The 23,466-nt window shown below is 34.4% G+C and overlaps 1 protein-coding gene across 4 annotated transcripts in view; it reads left to right on the top strand.

Annotated features, from left to right (window-relative positions):
* ZMAT4 (zinc finger matrin-type 4) overlaps positions 1-23,466 on the top strand; it is an 803,377-nt gene that overhangs the window by 287,664 nt on the left and 492,247 nt on the right. The gene's annotated exons all lie outside the window — the stretch shown is intronic.

Below are 23,466 nucleotides of genomic sequence, written 5' to 3'. Positions count from 1 at the left end.
ACTTGTGTTATGTGAAAGTGGAGACCCAATTGTGTCAGAAATGCAGAATCTGTATATGATCAATAATTATAGAACTCTAGAGCATTAACTTAAAATTACTTGAAATAATTAACAACTTTAGCAAAATTGCAGGATGTAGGATAAACCCATATAAATCATCAGCATTTCTTTATATGACCAACAAAGTCCACCAGCAAGAGATAAAAAGGTATGGTGTTAAGTGCTTTACATATTGATTCTCACAACAACCCTCGAAAATAGGTGCTATTATTATACCTATTTTTAAAAATGAGGAAACTGAGGCAAAAAGAGGTCAAGTGACTTACCCAGGGTCAAACAGTATCAAGAGCTGGTTTTAAATGCAATACTTCCTGACTCCTAATGGTCTATCCACTGTGCTACTTAGTTACTCTGTAATGAATGATAATCAACTAACTTTTCAATTACATCAAACTATGCCACATTTCCTGTGAATATATGAATCTCCAAAATAGATGGGTTCTCTCTGAAAGGGAGAAATAAGAGATGGAGAATTTTTCCTATCTCTTCCTCCCTCCCTTCCTCTGCCTCTCTCTCTCTTTTTTTTTGGTTCTGTCTCTCTCTCTTTGTCTCTCTATCTGCCTTTGTCTCTCTCTGTCTCTCTGTCTTTGTGTGTCTCTGTGTCTGTCTTTGTCTATCTCTATGTCTGTTTGTCTCTGTCTCACTCTCTCTGCCTTTCTCTGTCTGTCTTGTTCTGCCTGTTTCTCTATCTCTGTCCCTCTCTGTCTCTGTTTGTCTCTATGTCTCTGTCTTTGTCTCTCTGGTTCTGTCTGTTGCTCTGTCTCTGTCTCTCTGTGTCTCTCTCTCTGCTTCCCTTGAAAAATTATTGAACTCAAGTTGCATACATTCTGTTCCTATCCATGGTTCTGAACCTAGCTATGCTGCTGTAAGATGCATGGTGATATTTCCATGGGTTCAAATTCAGAATCCATTAACAAAGTATTTGTACCCTGTGTATTTGGGCAGTCATTCTTTAAGATGTTTAGAAGGAGAGAGAGGAGTGTGTGTGTGTGTGTGTGTGTGTGTGTGTGTGTGTGTATGTGCACATATGTAAAATACACAATTTATATTTGGACTTATATGGTAATACTATTTCAGTAGAAATGTCTGATTCTCATAAATCAGTAATTTCCATTTTATACAAGATTTAAATGATGTTCATTATTTTTATTTATTTTATTGAAATTGTTTTGTATCCTAATACATTAAAAAAAAGAAAAGGAAGATCACTTGCTTGTGTGATCTTTAATCATTATTCAAATGGAATAGCATAGCCTCTTTTTCCAATAAATGTTTAAGGATAAATTGCCAATGCCTGTTTTGCCAGAAAATCCATTTTTATGGCTTGGTCCTAGTCCCAGTCCATGTGGTCAGAACAAGATTTTACTGCATATTATTCATGAATATGCTAATACATTGACACATCTGATTTCTGTTTATGCTTCTATTAGAAAGATAATAATTTGATAATTTAAGTAAGACCTGGTGCTGTCCACATATCAGCATTTGACTTGCCTATATAAGAGTATTGATTTTAAACAGACTTATGAATATTCAAATAGATTGATTTGATGGGGGACAAATATCTTCATAATTTTCAGACTGTATTTTTTTTAAAATTTGTTTTCCATTTGACATGTGAAGTCACAGGATCTAGATCTATTAGAATTGGAATGAATTTCAGATGCCATTTATTCCAACTCTGACTTTTTATAAATATGTAAACAGATTTTATGTGGCTTGCCTAAGATGACCCAAGTAATAAGTATAAGAGGTAGAATTTCAACCCAAGTCCTCTGGCTCTAGGGTCTTTGCTTGCTCGACACTATCACATTTTCTTCTTCTTAGGGTCCAAATCTTTTCATTTGTAAAAACCTAATGGTCACAGAAGATGATCTTTAATATCTTTCTCAATTCCAAATCCTTTGATCCTAAGAATAAAAGGAATGAGAATCTATGAATTTATATAATTATCATCCCTTATTTGGCCATCAACATGTCATTTCATGTTTAGTCATGAAATGTCGATATATAGTTATAATGTTGTGGGTTTTTGTGTGTGTGTGTGTGTGTGTGTGTGTGTGTGTTTCTATTTCTCACTTACCAAATGTTTAACCAGCTTATCATTTTAGGCCATATTTCATGACTCAGTCATATGCAAGTAAAGGAGACAACAAGTCCTAAGGTGGTTCTTGTTTTCCTAGGCACTCAAGCTTAATAGCAATAAGATCCTAGGATTAGCCAATTTTGCTATGAAGACTCACATTTGTAACAAAATGTTTCATGGTTAAAAAGATGATAGCATTCAATTTATTCAGAGTATTTGATTTATTTATTTTATTATTTTTTTTTTAGCAAAGGACTTAATTTGATTTTCCTTTAGTTTTTCAGAATCTCAGAGTTTGAAGGGACCTTTGAGGTCATTTAGGCCAAATTGTACTTGGACAGGAATCCTTTCTTCATCATTTTTTCAACTGTTCATTCAGCTTTCACTTAAAGCACACCTAATGTCAACGAACTTTAAAAATTTTTTTTCTCTACCGAGATAATCCATTCCACTTTTCCATAGCTTTAATTATGGGGAAGGTGGGAAGGGATTCTATATTGAATTGAAATTTACCTTTTTGTGTCTTATCCTGGGATAGATCCTTGTTTTATCCTCTGAAATAGCTGACTAATGCATAAAAATGTGTACTGATGACCAGAGAAACTTAGTAATTCTGAACCTGCCTATACAGTTAGTTTGCTGCTAGATGGCATAATCTACAGGTGCAGAGTTAGTAGGCAAAGTTTTGCCCACTGCTCACTTCTGCCAAATTAGCTTCTCACCTATTTGAGGAAATGTCCTGAGGTACAGTTGTGCCCATAAAAGTCATCAAGAATACCTTGCTAATTTTCTGAGAAAGTGTGACATAGCTAATAAACTGTAGGATTTGAAACCAAGAAAATATAGAGTTAATTCTCATCTCTGATACTAGCGTTGCCAATCTGGTCAAGATCAACGTCTCTAAATCTTATTTTATTTATTTGTAAAATGGGAATACCCACAGCACTTACCTCATAGAGTTGTTGTGAAAGTCAAATTATATCATATCTTAAACTATCTTGCAATTATTGAGAAGAAATATGATGTAATGTAGAGTTGTCAAAAACATGGCCTGTGAACCACATTTGACCCTCAACATTCCCAAGTGTGGCCTGAATCAGATTAAAATGTAATTGGGAAATAGTTAACAAAATAAATAAAAATACAATATTATTACTGTTTAGTCATTTTAGTAAGGTCTAATGCTGTGGTCCCATTTAGGATTTTTGGGCAAATGTCCTAGAATAGCTTACCATTTACTTCTTCAGCTCATTTTACAGATGAGGAAACTGAGGCAGAGTTGAATGACTTCCTTAAGGTCACACAGCCACACAGCTGGCACAAGATTTACCAACCCTTTTTTATTATGATTTAGTCAAACTTGTTTATTGCTCAATGTTAGTCACTGCTATATCCCGTGGGAGTGTGGTTATACAAGGTATACACTTTGGGGAATGTGCCTATATGAGACCAGATTTGAACCAAATTCTTTCTAGTACTCTGCTTATTACTCTATCTAGCTGCTCCCTCCCACAAATAAAACAGACATAATAATAATTAATAAATGTTTTTCAAAGTCTGCATATTGTGTACTTATATAATGTATAGTGATTTTTGTTTCTATGTTAGCAAAGTTTTCTAATCACAATATCATTGTTATCAATTAGGGTAGTGGAGCTATCCTGTGATTGCCCTTAAGATCCTCCAAACACTAAGTTCCTTTGAATTTGCTTGGCACTAAGAATCAGACAGACAGTCAGAGACCCAGAACTCAGTGTACTTTATTGGGATATGGATCACACTATATAATTGCACCAGTAATACTCCTGCTTGTTTCTGGACTAAAGATTTGGGAAGCTACTTATTTGCATATGTGAGTAATAAACTGTTTGACTTATGATATTTAGTGCACTTGTTTTCCTTCTCAATATTTTATCCATGATCTCCTATCACCATCACTATCACTATCATTATCCATGATCCCACTATCATTAATATATTTTATAGACTTTAAAGCATTATAAAATATCAGTTATTATAATTATTCATAGAAAACTATTATTATCTCTCATTACTTCTAGAGTTAGTTGTGCATGAAATCAAATCAGTAACTCTAGATGGAATATTGTGTGAGTGAGATATTGATAGACCTGTCTTTCAAAGAAACTCTGTCCTCCCATTGGCTAGTGGCCAGCTCTTCTTGCCCCAGGATTACGAGTATCCATGTCCTCATATCTAGTCCATAAGAATTAGTTAAGATAATTGTTGGAATCCTTACAAAGTGTTAACTCATTAGAGTTGATAGAGATAATAATTATCTAGTTTAGCATGGTACTTACCAAATTCTCTAACTCACTAATGTATTTAAATACTCATTGGAGTTCACAAGTATGGGAGATTCACAAAGTTAACTTTGTAACTTTGTGAATTCACACCTCCCTTAATCCCTCCCTCAGAGGAGGAGTCAACCTTTTACACCCAGCATAAATAGAGCTTCAGTGAGCCAGTCAGAGCAGTTCAGAAGAAGCCCACTCTTTGAGGTGAAGTCCGATTCATTCCAACTTTAACCTTGGTGCTGGCTGGAGATCTTTGGAAGAAGAGAAGCCAGAGCTGGCAGAGGCAAAAGATTAGTGGCAAGCGCTCTTGGAACCAAGAAGAGAGATAGGCCTCTAAGAAAACTAATTGGGCTATTTTGGAGGAAGCAATATAAGATCTGAACTTTTAACACGTGGCTGCATTTGGAGTGATTATTACTCTGAACTGAAACTAAGACTGCCTCCAGAAAACCTCCCCAAGAAACCTGCTCAGAGAGAACTATTATATTTTAAAGAAGAGAACATTATATATTAGGTTTCCAAGAAAGTCAGTTTCCCTTGCTTAGTTATGCTTGTCTATTCATGTTTGGGTAGGGATACAGGTTTTGAAGAGTCATTATGACTTAGTAAAGCTACCAGAACTCTGAAGTCAGTGATGGAATAGCATTGGGTTAGTTTTTTTTTTTTTTTTGACCTCACGTTTAAATCTCAGTGTTCTAAATCTTTATGCACTATTAGAAGAAATAAATTGTCACATTCATTATTAACTCCTCATTATTAGTATTGATTGAGTTCTGAATCTATCTTGGCTAAATTCATTCATTCATTTAATGAGCATTTGTTTAGTACCCACCTTATTCAAAATACTGTGAAAATATCTACAATTTCAAAAAAAAATCTGCATTTTCCTTTGGCTATGTCAATAGAATTAACTTAAAAGGTTCACATTTTTCTCTCTTTTTTTATTTACTTCCTTGTCGTGAGGACACAGTTATCAGCAAGAAACATATCAATAGTCCTGAAGTCAGTCATTAAGGAAAAGGAATGCAGCCATAGTCATTAGTCTATAGGTGACTGGTCCATTGTGTTTTATTTGTTCAACATAAATTTTTATTGACATAGTTTGTTTATATATCCTTTATATTTCTCAATGTGCCTTCTTTCCTATTGCTTCCTCAGAGAGTTACCCTTATTAAAAATAAAAAAAGGAAAAAAAGAAAAAGTTAAGTAAAACCAATCAACATGTAAAAAAAAATCTTACATTATCCAATAATCTTCTACCTTTATAGTTCCTCTTCTCTACAAAAAGGGAGAGAAAGTGCTTTTACATGTCTTTTTGGGGGAACAAATTGGATCATTATTATTTCACAGCATTTAATTTTAATTGTTTTGTTGTTTTTTTTTTTCCATTTACCTTGGCAGAGTCATTGTATATTTTTTCTGCTTACTATACTCTGCCTCAATTCATATAAGTTTTTTCACATTTCTTGATGTTTATAATTTCTTGTAGTACATTAATATTCCATTACATTCAAGAAGAATGCCTAGTTGAGTTTTAAAAAAAAATGTAACTACAGAGTTCTATCAACTCAAAGCCACTGCATGATTAAGAACAAGAAACATGGAGCAGGTTCCCCACAGGCTCCCTGTTTACACATAAAATCTCTCTGAAAAAACAACAACAAAAAAACACACACACACACAATGATCCATTACTGTTAGCCTCAGACTGAACATCTGGACCCTTTTTGTGTGGGGGATTTGTTTTAATTGAGCAAATAAGGTAATATTGCCAGTACAATGTTACAGATGTGCATTTACTAAATTAGAGAAGATAGTTAGATGGAGTTATGATTTTATCAGTTTAGGTTTTCCCTCCACTGAGGCAGATATCAGCCCTTCTATGCCTTTTTATCTTATATCTTCCTTGTCCTTGTTCTCTTATATCTCTTCCCTAGAGATGTCAGGAAGGATGTATACTAGTCTTTTTATTATTATTATTATTATTATAGCTTTTTATATATAAAACATATGTATGGGTAATTTTTCAGCATTGACCCCTCCAAAAACTTCTGTTTCAACTTTTCCCCTCCTTCCCTCCATTTTCTCCCCTAGATGGCAGGTAGTCCCATAGATGTTATATATGTTAAAGTATATATTAAATATAATATATGGGATATATATATATATACTAGTCTTAATTATGCCCTGAGTGAAAGCTATACATTCTACAAAATGGAAAAATTCAAATAGAGATCAAAATATTCAAAATAACAAAATAGATGGTCAGGATACTGATGATAATTTACATAGAATCTCCTACAGTATTCATAGAAAATTTATCAATTCCATGAGAAAAAAAATTGGTGGGGGAGGGGTGGAACCAAGATGGCAGCGAGAAGTTGGGAAAATGCCTGAGTTCTTTCCAGTTTTCCTTGGAAACAACGTTAAAGCAAACTTCTAAACAGATTCTTGAGTGGCAGAATGCCACAAAGATGAAGTTAAACAGCATTTCAGTTTAAGATAACTTATAAAGCTTTCAGGAAAGGTCTGAATCACTTGAGTAAAAGGGGAACACAACCCAGTGCAGATAATGTCCAAGCAAGCCACAAAGAGGCTCTTAGTCACAGCACAGATCAGAAACTGAGGCCTCTGGATCCTATTTCAGCAGACTAATGACAGAGCAAGCCAGCTGTGATGCTTCCAGTCTTAGTACAGAAGGCAAATTACCAGTCCTTGAACCCCAGCAAAGCAGTGAGTGGTTCAAGCCATCCTAGCACAGTGGTCAAATTGCAAACACATGAAGCCTTGGCACAGAGAAGCTAGAGACAGTGTCCTCTGTGCAAGAGCACCCTCAGAGCAGAACTCAACAGAAAGAGCTCTGACTATAGAGAGCTACTGTAGTGGCACAAAAAATCAAAATACAAAGTCAAAAGAGTACAACAATGTCAAAATACCTGCATGTGATGCTTCAAAGGGGAATATGACTTAATCTCAAGCATAAAAATGCTCTTGGAAGAGCTCAAAAAAGATTTTAAAAATCAAGTAAGAGAGGTAAAAGAAAATTGAAAAAAGAAATGAAAATTATACAAGAGGGTTATGAAAAAAGAGTCAATAGCTTGTAAAAGAAAGCACAAAAATTGACAGAAGAAAAAACTCATTGGTCATAATTGACCAAATGGAAAAAAAATCCACCAAAGGAAACAACTTTAAAAGTAGAGTTGACCAAATAGGCAAGGAGGTACAAAAGCCAACTGAAGAAAATAATTCCTTAAAAATTTGAATTCAACTAGTGGAGGCCAATAACTCTATGAGAAAGGAAGAATCAGTTAAGCAAAATAAAAAAAAAAATGAAAAGATAGGAAAAAATGTAAAATACTTCATTGGCAAAACAAAAAGAACAAAAGCAAAAAAAAAACAAGCACAAAAACTAATCATAAAAACTGATCTGGTGAATGTTGGAGGGGATGCGGGAAAACGGGGACACTGATGCATTGTTGGTGGAGTTGTGAACGAATCCAGCCAATCTGGAGAGCAATCTGGAATTATGCCCAAAAAGTTATCAAACTGTGCATACCCTTTGATCCAGCAGTGTTTTTATTGGGCTTATACCCCAAAGAGATACTAAAAAATGGAAAAGGACCTGTATGTGCCAAAATGTTTGTAGCAGCTCTGTTTGTAGTGGCTAGAAACTGGAAAATGAATGGATGCCCATCAATTGGAGAATGGCTGGGTAAATTGTGGTATATGAATGTTATGGAATATTATTGCTCTGTAAGGAATGACCAGCAGGATGAATACAGAGAGGCTTGGAGAGACCTACATGAACTGATGCTAAGTGAGAGGAGCAGAACCAGGAGATCATTATACACTTCGACAACGATATTGTATGAGGATGTATTCTGATGGAAGTGGATTTCTATGACAAAGAAACCTAACTGAGTTTCAATGGATAAATGATGGACAGAAACAGCTACACCCAAAGAAGGAACACTGGGAAATGAATGTGAACTATTTGCATTTTTGATTTTCTTCCCGAGTTATTTTTACCTTCTGAATCCAATTCTCCCTGTGCAACAGGAGAACTGTTCGGTTCTGCAAATATGTATTGTATCTAGGATATACTGCAACATATTTAACATATATAGGACTGCTTGCCATCTTGGGGGGGGGGCGAAGGGAGGGAGGGGAAAAAACGAAACATAAGCAAGTGCAAGGGATAATGTTGTAAAAAAATTACCCTGGCATGGATTCTGTCAATACAAAGTTATTATTAAATAAAATAAAATTTAAATTAAAAAAAAAAAAACAACAAATCTAAAAAAAAAAATATTCAATGCACTCAAAATGATGCAGACGATTTTGTTGAGGTGGATATATAAGAAACATTCCCTCCCTCCTACCACATTGTATTATAATAAATCATTAGTGGAATGGAAAATATACTCTCCTGCCATACAAATTTGGTAAATTTGTTCCCAGACCTAGTAGACTACATTTTTAAAGGATAAGAGGTATATGGCTAATCTTTAGCCAGCAATTGGAAAGCTACCCTTCTAATATCACTATACTTTGTGTACCTTGAAACTTTATAAAGGGAAGACAGGCAAAGATTAAAAAAAAAACTGATCTGGAAAATAGATCTAGGAGAGATAATTTAACGATTATTGGACTGTATGAAAGTCATGATCAAAAAAGAGCCTGGACAGCATGTCTCAAAAAATTATCAAGGGATAAAGCTCTAATATCCTAAAACCAGAGATAAAGTAGTCATTGAAAGAGTCCACTAATCACCTTCTTAAAGAAATCCCCAAAATAAAAACTCCAATGAATGTTTGTAGCCAAATTCCAGAATTATCAGACCAAGGAGAAAATAATGCAATCAGCCAGAAAGAAACGATTCAAATATCAAGGAGCCACAGTCAGAATTACATAGAATTTAGCAACTTCTCCATGAAAGGATTGAAGGACATGGAATATAATGTTCCAGCAGGCAAAGGAACTTGGGTTACAATCAAGAATCAACTATCCAGAAAAATCAAGCATAATATTTCAGAGTAAAAAATGGATATTTAGTGAAATAGGAGATTTCCAAACTTTCTTGATGAAAAGACCAGAGCTAATCTGAAAATTTGATCTTCAAATACAAGACTCAACAAAAGTATTTTTAAAAAATAGGAAAGGGGAATAAACATGTTATTCAATAAGATTAGACTTTACATCCCTAAATAGGAAGATGATACTTGGAATTTTTGAAAATTATATCTCCACCAGGGTAATTGGTTGAAGTATACATAGAAAAGCATTTGAGGATAAGTTAACTTTGATATGAAGATATAAAAAATTAAGGCATGAAAAAAGGATTGTACTGGAAGAAAAGCAAAAGGGAGGCAGAATAGGGTAAAAAGCTAAGAACTGTTATCATAAGGAAAAAAACCAACCCAATAAAATAAATAAACCTTTTGTTAAATTGATTTAAGAAAAATAAAGACAAAAACCAAATTACCACTATCAAAAATGAAAAAAGGTGAATTTATCACCAATGAATAGAAAATTTAAGCAATACTTGGTAGTTAGTTTATCCAGTTTTATCCCAATAAATCTGACAATCTAAGTGAAATGGATGAATATTTACAAAAATATAAACTTCCCAGATTAACAGAAAAGTACATACAATGTTTAAATAATGTCATTTTAGAAAAAAGTAAATTGAACAAGAGATCAATGAACCTCCTAAGAAAAATTCTCCAGGGAAAGATGTATTTACCAGACATTCAAAAAGCAATTGGTTCCAGTTACTATGTAAACTATTTGGAAAAATAGGTGAAGAAGGAGTCATAACAAATTCTTTCTGTGACAGAAATATTGTGTTCATACCAAAATCAGGAAGAGCCAAAACAATAGGTATCGATGCAAAAAAAAATTAATAAAATATTAGCAAAGAGATTATACTAACTTATCACCAGGTTAATAAACTATGACTAGATAGCATTTATACCAGAAATGCAGGACTGGCTCAATATCAGAAAACTATCAGCAAAATTGATCATATCAAGGAAAAAAGTGAATAGAAATCATATGTTTATCTCAATAGATACAAGAAATATATTTTGAGACAATAAAGCACTCTTTCCTCTTAAAAGCATAGAGCATAGGAATAAAGGGAGTTTTCCTTAAAATGATAAACAATATTTTTTAAAATTAACAGGAATAATTTACTTTTTAGATCTATGGAGAAGGGAAGAGATCTGGAAAGAATTATATGAACTGATGCTGAGAAAAATAAGCAGAACCAAGAAAATATTGTATATAATAACAGCAACATCATATGATGATCAATAAGTCAAACAAGACATAGAGAACATCATGTAATGCAAAGTGGATAATTTTGATTGCATTAAATTAAAAGCTTTTTGCACAAACAAAAGCAGGGGTTAGAAGGAAAACAGAAAGCTGGGAAATAACTTTTACAGTAAATGTCTCTGAGAAAGGCATCATTTCTCAAATATATAGAGAACTGAGTCAAATTTATAAGAACACAAATCATTCCCCAACTGATAAATGTTCAAACGATATGAACATGAAATTTTTTGATGAAGAAATAAAAGCTATACTCTAAATCACTGTTGATTAGAGAAATACAAATTAAAATGATTCTGAAGTACCACCTCACAGATATGAGATAGGCTAGTATATCAAAAAAAAAAAAAAAAAAAAGGAAACTGATAAATGTTGGAGATGATCTGGGAAAACTGGAACACTAATGTATTGGTTGCAGAGTTGTGAACTGATCCAATCATTCTGGAGAACAATTTGGAAATGCATAAAGGGCTATAAAACTATTAATGTCTTTGATCCATAAATGCTCACTGCTAGGTCTATATCTCAAAGATAACATAAAAAAGATAGAAGGACCTACATGTACAAAAATATTTATTGTTACTCTTTTTGTGGTGGCAAATGATTAGAAATTGTTGGGATGCCCATCAACTAGAGAATAGTTGAACAGGTTATGGTATATGAATGTAATGAAATTCTATTCTATAAGAAGTGATGAGCAGCAAAAAGTTATCAAACTGTAGCTACCCTTTGATCCAGCAGTGCTACTACTGGGCTTTTACCCCAAAGAGATATTAAAGAAGGGAAAGAGACCTGTATATGCCAAAATGTTTGTGGCAGCCCTATTTGTAGTGACTAGAAGCTGGAAAATGAATGGATGACCATCAATTGGAGAATGGGTGGGCAAATTGTGGTATATGAATGTTATGGAATATTATTATTCTGTAAAAAGTGACCAGCAGGATGAATACAGAGAAGCTTGGAGAGATTTACATGAATGAACTGATGCTAAGTGAAATGAGCAGAACCAGGAGATCATTATATACTTCAACAATGATACTCTAGGAGGATGTATTCTGATTGAAGTGGATTTCTTCAACAAAGAGATTTAACTCAGTTTCAGTTGATCAATGATGGACAGAAACAGCTACACCCAAAGACTGGGAAATGAATGTAAACTGTTTGCATTTTTGTTTTTCTTCTCAGGTTATTTTTACCTTCTGAATCCAATTCTTCCTGTGCAACAAGAGAACTGTTCAGTTCTGCACACATATATTCTATCTAATATATACTGTAACATATTTAACATGTATAAGACTGCTTGCCATCTGGGGGAGGGGGTGGAGAGAGGGGAAAAGTTGGAACAGAAGTGAGTGCAAGGAATAATGTTGTAAAAAAATTACCCAGACACGGGTTCTGTCAATAAAAAGTTATAATTATGGAGATAAAAAAGAAGTGATGAGCAGGTGGATTTCAGAAAAACCTGGAAAGAATTATATGAACTGATGCTGAGAAAAGTAAACAGCACCAAGAAAATATTGTATAAAATAACAACAACATTATATGACATCAACAAGACTTAGCTTTTCTCAGCAATGCAAAGATCCAAGACAATTCCAAAAGATTCATGATGGAAAATGTTATCCATATCCAAAGAAAGAACTATGGAGTTTGAATGCAGATCGAGGCATACTGTTTTCACTTTTTTGTTTTTTGTTTTCTCTTTGTCGTGGTTTTTCTATTTTGTTCTTATTCTTCTACAATATTACGAATGTGGAAATATGTTTAACATGATTGTTAATCGAGATCAGATTGTTTGCTGTCATGGGAAGCTTGGAGGGAAGAAGAAAACTTTGGAACTCAAAATCTTACAAAAATGAATATTGAATCTATTATTAAATTTAAAATTAAATACTATTTATTAAAATAATGGTATTAAAAATAAAATATTAAGTGCAAAAAAGGAAAAAAGTTCTTATGGCATAAGAAAACAAAAAATAGAAGCAACATTTTGAGTTTAACTTACTTTAAATACATGAGATAAATGCTGCATTGATAGTTATCAAAGGCATTTGAATGCACAAGGATAAATTAAATGCATGTGGATTAGTTTAAAAATGTTCTTTCAGCCCTTTATACAACTCACCATGAAAACAAAATGAAACAAAGTCATGTTATCGAAGAAGGGGATTAATATACAACTCCTCCAATTTCCTAGCATATCTGCTTTTGAAACAAGGTTTCCCTTGAGATTTCTCCATCTACTGGAACCATCTAAAATCAGTGAGGTATAGGAACCTTTGACTCTGAACTTGCCTTTCAAGTGACTATGCTTTTAAACTCTTGTTAAAATTATCAAATTTAATAGAAGTGTGACATACTTCTGCAGATAAATACATTTGAAAATTTGGGGGTACTCAGAATTTTTGGTTGATTTAAATGAAAACAAACACAAAACACTCTCTCTCTATTTCCCCTCCTTAAGAATCATCCCCACCATCTCTAATATTACTGCTTGGCAATATGCCAAAACCACATCAGGAAAGAAATTATCTTATATTTAATTTTGAATCATATCATGGTTCAGGATTAAAATGAAACTAGCTATTGATTGAGCTGTGAATTTTACCAACTCTGTTGTCTCTGTTCTCACTGATTCTGTTAGCCACTTTACAATTAATTGAAAATACTATCTTTTTAAATTGATGCCAGATAACTCAGCAGTACCAAACCACAGGTATAACTCTCTCAGGAAACAGAACTAAAAAGCTTTGTTTTTTCTCAAGCATCTTTTTATAACTGTTGTCCTCCTTGTGATTTAAAATTCTTACAAACAAAAAGGGTTTCCTTTAAAAAGGTTGTCACAACTAGGTAAAAATTGTAATTATTTAGCTTCATGAGTGAAAAATTTTATTCAAGAAAGAGAAACATTTTTGAATCCTGATGCTTATTTGTCAAAGCTATTTCACAACACAGCAAAGATTTAAAATTCTATGAGTAAATAAGGAGGGGTCAGCAATTGATGGGATCAAGAAGAACCTTTAGGTATTATTCAGTGCTATACAATAATGCACTTATTAATAAGGAATAGAGGAAACAATCAATGTATGCTCACTGAGAGGCTGTAGACAGTGTGGTAATAATAATTTGGAAGTCTTTAATATGTTAACATTTATAAAACATTGTCTATCACCAATCCTGTGAGATAAGTAGTAGAGATTATTCTTGTTATTTCACAAATGGGGAAGCTGAAATTCAGGGAAATATATGAATTTGATCAAGATTATATAGTAAATTTTTCAATTTACATTTAAACCCAAATTTGGTTACAAGGTTTTTCCTACTATATCACACTGCCTCTCTTCACTTTTGGGTATGAAACTTTCAACTAATCTCAATGTCAAAAAATCCTTGAATGCTCTAGTTTGTTGACTTTGTTGCAACCTGGTCTACCTTAGTTGGTACATCAAACTGAGCAATTTATTTATTCTTGCTATGAGCTTGTATGTGACAGAATTCAGCCATCAACAATGAGGTCATTAATAGGAGGACTAGGCAGATTTAAGCCTGGGGGAAAATTAGTTATGTAGGAATACTTGTCATGTGTCTGAGAGAATTGCACTTATTCTGTTTGATCTCAGATGGCCGATCTAGAAACAATGGCCAAATGTTACAAGAAAGGCAGATTCTGAGTGAATGTAAGGATTAAGAAAAATTTCCCCCAAATTATACACAAATGATACACAGAAATGGAATTGGCTAAAACAGTTGGTAGTGGCTTCTTCCCATACCATCAAAAAAGGACTTCAAGCAGAGATTATTTGTCCATTTGTTAGGACATTGTAGGAGTTCATTTTCAGGTATAGATTGAACTGGATGGCCTCTGAATTCCCTTCCAGATTTTATGAGTCTTTGAATTCTCTGAAAGCTGGTTCTATGGGAAATTCATTCAACATTCCACCATTGTTCAAGGACATATCTTCCTCATCAGTGGCAATGAAAATGATTATTGAAGACTGCTTGGAAGTGGGGGAAATCAAAGAGATGTTACTTATCAATTTAATAATGATAGTAACTCTATAACTTTTTTATTTTTGTTCTGTATCTAAAGAGGAGAAAATCATACCTTGTATATACTGCTTGAATTAGAGATGTCACTTTAAGTCCCAAGTATTCTGAATGATAAGAAAAGATTTCAAATCCCATTCACATGCTTGATGATGGTTTCAGAATTCTTAAGAACCTGAATCAAACTTTCCTTCCCGCTTTTCCCTCCTTTCCATTCATTTCCCTCTTCCTTTCTCTCTACTTGTCTCTATCTGTATCTTTAGTCCTAATCTTTCCATATCCTTATTTCTCTGTCTTTTTCTCTCTTTTCCCACTACACACATAGACACATACATAAATAGATACACACACACACATACAAACACAAACACACACATACACATACATTGTGTAGTAAGAATGGCATTGGACTAGAGTTAGAGAATCTGAATTCTAATCCAGCACTGTCATTAATTTACTACATGACCATGGGTAAATCACTTAAAACTCAGTTCTCTCATCTGTGAAATGGGGATAATTTACTTGTGCTATCCATCTCAGTGGTGTTATGAAATTCATAGAGGAAAATCATAAGGGATGAAGGAGTTGGCCAATTGTAATGAACTTTATATAGTTGTTATTGTTATTAAATGTATAGATGTATTTCAATGCATTCATGATTTTACCCATTTAGAATATTTCTTCCTTAAGTAAAGGTTGTAACCCACTTTCTCATCTTGTATGATGCTTCTCAATTTTTTTGTCATATGAATACCCAGAGAATCTTCTCAAGCCATTCAAGGCTTTCTTCTAGATCTTTATAAAGTTTGTGGCTACTATAGCAGTACTCAGGTTTTCTGTTATTTGCCTTATATAATTTCCCTTATTCTACTTCTTATGTGTAGATTACTGTTGGACATATGCTACTTCTATTCACTGTATTTCTATTCATCACCTTTTGAATCATTGCCACTGCTGATTATTCAGAATTGTTTTGGCTTGAGATTTTCAGTCATACCACATTCTTGGGATAGTATTGGCTTTAAAAAGATATTTTTGTGTCCATGTGAAGAGGTAGTTTGATATCATTAGAATCACTGAACAGTTTCTCAAATGCAACCCAATCTGCTTTATCCTTCTCTTCAATTTGAAGCCCAGATCATTGTCATTCTCCCTAGATATATGTATTCATGTACTTGCTCCCTAATTATGATATGGTCCAGCTGATAGTAATTTTCATTTCTTTTGATTTTCCTGTATAGTTTAATAGGACAATCACTGTTAAATATTAATGATTTATTTGGTAATTTAAAAATAAACATTATTTTTTAAAGTCTTTATGCTACCTGGAAGTTATCTAGTCATTTATCTTTAAATTTTCATATTTTGGGGTCCTGGCACTTATCTGGAGCAGAGACTCAGAATCCATTTATTTCTATGTGTCATTATGCATTGGCTATCTCCCCTATTTATTAGTTAAGTAATTTTGTGGCAGTCATTTAATCTCTATGGGTTAGAGTTGGCTACCTAGTCTCATTAAAAATTTAGAGTAAGTGATCCCTAACACACTCCCACCAGTGCTGAATCCCAGCTACACACACACACACACACACACACACACACACACACACACAGAGTAAATTACAAAAGGTGGAATATATTGAACATGTTTACTTTTTAAGTGTGGTATTTTATTTTCCCCCAATTTTGTATAAACACAATTTTAAACATTCATTTTTAAAAATTTTGAGTTTCAGATTTTGTCTTTCTCTTAAACCTTTGGAATTGATTTGGATTATTGTATTTCTGAGAACAGCTAAGTCATTCATAGTTGATCATCATATAATATTGCTGTTACTATGTACAATGTTATCCAGGTTCTGCTCAGATCACTTTGCATCAGTACATGTTAATATTCCTGGCTTGTTTTTTTTTTTTTTGAAATCTGCTAGCTTGTCACTTCTTATAATACAATACAATTTTTTACATTAATATACCCCAACACATTCAGTCATTACTTACCTGATGAACGTCCCAACAAATTCCAATTCTTTGCCACCACAAAAAGAGCTACTATAAATATTTTCTTGTAAAATAGCCCTTTTACCTTTTTTTGATCTCTTTGGGTATTGCTGGGTCAAAGGATATGCAGAGTTTTATTACCCTTGGGGCATAGTTCCAAAAGAGCATCATTGCTTTAGAAATATGTTATTAATATTTGTAAAAGGGAGAAGTGGGCAAGTTAAGATTTTATTGATTACTCTGATGCTGATTAATTAAACAAACTTGATTGGGCAAGACAGTCTTTCTGTTCTTTATTTTTAAAAATAAGGCCAATATTGTCCACTTATAAGGTTGTTAGAAGGGCTAGTTCATGAAATAATATATTCTGAATGAAATTCAAAGAAGAAAATAAGCTTTCCTAAATATTGGTGTTGGTAAGGCTATTACAATTGCATTACTCATTGATATGTTATGAGAAGATGAGGTATTATTTATTTATAACACATTCATAGAACATCCTAGCTGTTTGGCAGCAGATTATTCCTGAGGTTAATGCTGAAGATCCCAAATCTCACTGTTGTGGACTAAAATCCTAAGGAGATCTAAGTTTCTTAAAGATTATATGCCAAATACAATATATTCTCTAGGCTATATAGAACTAATAATATTCAAGACATAAAGACCAGCATAAAATGCCAAAATCACATGGCAACAAGATCAGGTACTCATTATTCCTGCTTTCCCATCTGCTTTAGAGAGAATGAGAATGTTTTCAGTGATCCTGGAGAACAATATGTAATATCCTAATAACTTATATAACCGCAAAAATCAATTCTTTTATATATCTATGTGATAGCTCAAATAGGAAAGAATAATGGCAGGTTTTTGGCTTGACTCAGAATTGTTTCTATTCATAGCTCACTAAAAAGAATGAGAAAAACATAATAATAGCCCCTTCAAAGTCGAATCCATCACACCTCTTTTTATTATTTGCCAATATCAAATTATATGAAATTTAGAAACTGAAAGATGAAGATTTTATATTGCTCTAAAAATGATATTCTTAGACCCAAATTAAATAACAAAATTTTGCTGATCAATGTTGGGCAGTTATCATAAAAGCTATATTCCTATGTCCAAATGAGATGAAATAACAGAAATTGAAGTGTTACTTAAATCTAATGAAAGCAGAAATAGAAGGTCTGGAAAATCTACATTTAACAGAAACTTAAAAATGTTAATATAGTAATGAAACAAATGTTGAAATCACCAAAGATTTTGAAAAGACGGGCATCCTTAGATTGGAATTAAGAAGTGCTTTTTAAAACCTTGATAGCATAAATTGAGCTAATAGATAAATATCAAAAAGGGAGTATCTGCTATAACCACAGTGCATGTATATATTTTCCTGTAATAGATGGCAGATATGATCATTTAAAGATTTTCATGAAATGAAAAGATGGATGAATGGATGGAAGATAAATCATTTAAGTGCTTACTGTGTGCTAGGCACATTTGGTGCCTTAATTGTGGATATACAAATGCAAATAGTCCTTAAGGAGCTCACATTCTAATGATAGGCAAGATACAGGAAAAAGAATTGGAAAGCAGAGGTAGGGTGAGGGAAAGTACACATATAGTAACATCATTTTGAAATGATGACTCAGAAGTAAAATGAAGGCTTGATCTGGGGCAAAAAAAAAAAATGAAAGCTCAAAAAATTGGAGCCCAGGGCATTTCCAGGTACAGAGTCCCAAAATTATAGTGGGACAGAGTTGAAGAGGATGATAATAATGACCAAAGCATCATGGTTTGGAAATGATAGAACTACTCAATACTTTAAGTATCCTAGGAGGAAAGGTGGCATTAACTAAAAATACTCCAAGGAACATGGATAAAAGGCCATCATGGCATACATTGGCTAAAAAAATGATAAAAGACTTGAGGAAATATATTAGAAAAAATGTTTCAACTTTTATTGCTCAAAAATTTTATCATATGTAAGAACATTATAATTTCTGAGGAGCACAAAAGGGTGTGCTCTAAAGCACCACAGATATAAAGAGCTACTGATTATGCATTTGCTTATTTTTATACAAGTCAACTTCCCAAAGCATCACAGTGCACATCATCTTTTTTATGTGTCCATAATGAAGCCTCTGACATCAACATTTAGTTCATATTGTTCAATAGAAAAATCAAACATGATATTACCTATTAAATACAGTATTAAAATGTACAACAAAATCTGGAATATATGTTTATCAGAAATTCTTGACATCTTTAAAAAAGTAAAGGATAAGCCAAAATGTTAAAATGATGTAAGTCAAAGTCATATAAGGAACAAAATAAACAACTTCATATCAATGAAAAATAACACTAGAGAGACTTGAAAAACAGAAAATTAGGGGAGAGAGAACGGAAGAAGGAAGAAAGGGAAATTTTTAGTCATATATATGGTCAAAAGAATTCCAACATGTTGAAAACTCAAGTTGAATCAAGACAGAATATGTACCATTCAGATGAAGAAGAACAAAAGAATTATGTCAGATGACATAACTGAAATTCTAGTGTAGAGGGCCACAGATAGTGGGGGACCTCTGAGTGAGGTATAAGACACTTCAGCCCAGAGGGAACCTGCTAACAATGTCTGGCTTGATTTCCCATCTCCCTTAATGGCTCTCGGTCTTCCTGAGAAGTCAGGAGGTAGTGACCACCTGTATTGTAATTGAAGCAGAATGATATCAGGTGGCAAAGAGTGATACCAGGTGGCAAACTACATACAATAGCAAATTGTTTATGTTTATGTTTATACATGTGCACAGTATATATTTAGTGCATGTGCAGTATGCTTTGGTTATATAAGAGTATTAAGGATAAAAGGGGGAAAGAATTGGGAATAAATGGACTCCCATTTCCACCATCCTCAGGAGTCTCACCTTACCACTTTTCCACTAAGATGGTATATTTTAATCACCCCAGCATGGGAGCTCTAGAAAGCACAGTATGTTTTGTCGCCCCAACTCAGGGGGCTCTAGAAAGTAGGACACAACATTTGGCGCCTAAGCATGGGCTTCTAGAAATTCAGGGCCTTGCAAAGCAGGGCACAAGTCAGCTTGACTGACCCTATCAGCCAAATTCAATGGAGAAGTCCCTGTGACCCAGGAATAGGATAAGTATAAAAATAGGCAAGTGGGAAGAATGGATAAGGGCTAACCTAGTCACTTTCAGCAGAAATGGGGCAAATACTAAGAAAAGAGCCTCCCTCCTAAGGAAAATATGAAGCAGGCTTAGTTAGGTTAACAGAGAAGCAAAGTTTGTTGGTAAGTCAGAAGCAGATCACTGGTTTCTCACATACTCTGGAATGCACTGTAAGAAGGAGAGTTTAGAGCTAGAGATGTGGAAGTTAGTGGGAGAGCAACTTACTAAATACAATGGAGTAAAATTGGTTTTAAGGAATCCTACAAGATTTAAAACAAGGAAAGATTTTAACTTGGATGATCAGAGTAGGAAGTATGAGGAGAAAAACAAGCAGAGGGTTGATACCTGTAGCTGAGGAGGGTACGGCAGGTGGGATGGAGCCAAGGTAGTCTTTCTTTTTTTTTTTTTAAGCATTTTACTGCTTTGTTTAGCTTGTTAACCACTCTAGGAGATCTACAGGGCTAGTCAGTTGGGTGAGAAAATAGTTAAGTATCTTAAGTACCACTGCCTGTTGGGCAGAAAAGGAATTAAGTACCTTAAGTACATTGCTGATGAGCTTGCTTTTCACCTTCAAAGCTCATTTTCAATTCTACCTACATCTGAGCATGCATCCTTAGAGTATTCCCCATCTTCTAACCCTTCTCCCTAAACTCCACCTTTGTGGGCAGGAGAAGGAAGAGGAATGGGAGGTGCAATGACACCAACAGCACTACCCATGTAGCAGTATTGCCCACCCTCTATGTCCTCATTAAAAGAGGCAGGGCTCAGCTCCAGGGCCCCAGGCAAAAAACACTTGGGGCCTGATGGCAACTGCTGTTACACCCAGAGAGTCTTTAAGCAAGGTGGGGAATTGGGATTGCAATTAGGGAGAACAGAGCTATATGCCACTGGGACTACTGAGATATCCCCTGGAGAGCCAAAACCTATCCCCTGTCTGGCCTATAGATGCCTTGCCTCCACACATAGTAGGCTTGATCATTTCACCTCCTGAGAATGCTTACAAAACAGTGTCCATCCATATACTGATCTGGGAAACTGGAGAATGTGTAGCTAATATCCCAGTCACTGGCCAAAGATTAAGACAAACATCCATATGTCTGGCATAGGAGGATCAATAGCAGTTGAACTGAGTGCTATCCCTTTGAGATGGATATTTGAAGATAAAACAGGAGTTTTTACTTCTTTGTGTGTGTGTGTGTATATATATAAAATTCCCATCAATCCATGGGAAAGAGACATCTTTACAGTTAGGATTACAGTTGAGTACTTCATCTTTTTAGGCAGGACTGCTGTTGAAGGCCTGCCAGCATTCTGTTCCCATTCAATGGAAAAAATGATACACCAGTATGGGTGGAACAATGGCCCTTAACCAGTGAAAAAAATCAGGGCTTATTAGATATAGTAGAGGAGCAACTTGGCCAAGGATATCTACAACCTTCTTTAAGTCCTTGGAATTCCCCTGTATTTGCTGTAAAAAAGAAACCTGGAAAATCCATGTTGTAGTGGATACTTTTTCAGAATTTACTTTTGCAATATCATCACAAAAGAGATGAGCCTGAGTGATCACTGAATTCCTTATTCAAGTATTTGCAATTGTGGATGTGCCACAAGTAATAAAAACAGATAATAGATCTGCATATACTTCTAAACATTTTGCACACTTTTGTGCAAGTATCAGATTTTACACACCATTGGCCTAGCTTTTAATCCTTAAGGACAGGCAATAATAGAGAGGAGAAAGAGACATCAAAATGCTCCTCTAAAAATAAAAGAAAGGGGAAGCCACAGATAACCCTAGAGAACTTCTAAACTTAATTCTATATATTTTTTTGATTTTTGATGGAGATGCACTGCCTCTGGCAGACAGATTTCATAACCCACTGGAAGGGCAGTGTCCAGTGCAAGCAGCTCCAATATCTTTAGATAATCTCCAAGTTATGTGGAAAGATCCAGAAAGTGGTGAATGGAAGGGACCAGATAGGTTAACTGCTTCAGGGAGAGGGTTTGCTTGTATTTCAACAGATGGAGAAGGAACCCAGTGGGTGCCAATGAGCGATATCTGTCTTGTCCATTGGAGAGAGATGGAAAAAGAGAAGACCCTCGAAATGGAGGAGAAGACTCAAGAAACATTGGGTGGTTCCATCACTGTCTGTGTTCACCACTGAAAGAGCCTGGCAGTTAACCCTATTTGTATGGCAATTAACTCATGAATATCATGGATATCAGTCAATGAGACTGATTCAGAACTTGAAAACTTAAAGGAAACATTGCATTCCCTAACACATTAAGTAATGGACAATAGATTGGTTTTGGATTATCTCTTGGCTGCTAAAGGAGATGTATGTGTGGTTGTAAATTGATAGTTATTTTTTACACTTTTCTTCTGGTACTCATGGAAATCTTTATAGTATTTTGTTTATTCATATTGTTTGTTATGTTACTACTTGCTTGTATGATATTACAACTTACTAATGTGATTCCTCCCATGCTGATGGATTTAACCACTGGTATATATCTGCTTCAATTAAAAACAAAAGAAAGAGAGGGAAGTAGAGGGCCACAAATAATGGGGAAACTCTGGATGAGGTATAAGACCCTTCAGCCCAGAGGGAACCTACTAACAATGTCTGATTTGGCTCCCCATTCCTGAGAAGTCAGGAAGCAGTGACAACCTGTGTTGTAATTGAAGCAAAGTGATACCAGGCAGCAAAGAGTGATACCAGGTAGCAATCTACATACAATATCAAGTTGTTTATGTGGTTCCACGTGCAATATATACTTAGTGCATGCCCAGTGTTGTTTTGGTTACATAAGAGTATTAGGGTATAAAAAGGGGAAGAACTGGGAATAAATGGACTCCACATTTCCACTATCCTTGGGAGTCTCACCTCATCACTCCTCCACTAAGACAGTACATTTTAATCACCCTGGTGTGGGGGCTCTAGAAAGCTCAGTATGTTTTTTCACCCTAACTTGGTGGCTCTAGAAAGCAGGACACCACTCTCTAGATTCCCCATAATAGTGGAAGGTGGCAGGTATGGATGGATAAGAGCCATAATGATTGACTAAAACACCTTACAGTAGCACATGAATTACTATCAAAACAGCTTCATTCTCTTTGTTGAAAGCATGATTTCAGCTTTCTGAACAGAAGGCAATACATATTTATGACCAAGTGATGACAGCACCAGTGACCTTTCCAAATGCAGACGAGTTGTATGTTTATGCACCATGTAGAAAATATTCACAGCTTTATTGCTCAAAATATCTAAAACAATTTAGAAGAAAGTCATGTATTTTCTGAGGAGGATAAAGGGGGTACTAAAAAGTCCTGGGATTATAAAGAACAACTTGTTATGTAGTCAATAATTATGGATAAAATATATAAAAATACCAAAACATTAAATTAGGTTTTTGATTTTCATTAAGCCTTTG

This window comes from Antechinus flavipes, chromosome 2 (assembly GCF_016432865.1).
Source record: "Antechinus flavipes isolate AdamAnt ecotype Samford, QLD, Australia chromosome 2, AdamAnt_v2, whole genome shotgun sequence".
Classification (NCBI taxonomy): Eukaryota; Metazoa; Chordata; class Mammalia; order Dasyuromorphia; family Dasyuridae; genus Antechinus; species Antechinus flavipes.
Note: the sequence above shows the minus strand (reverse complement) of the source record. Positions and strands in the feature narration are given on the sequence as shown.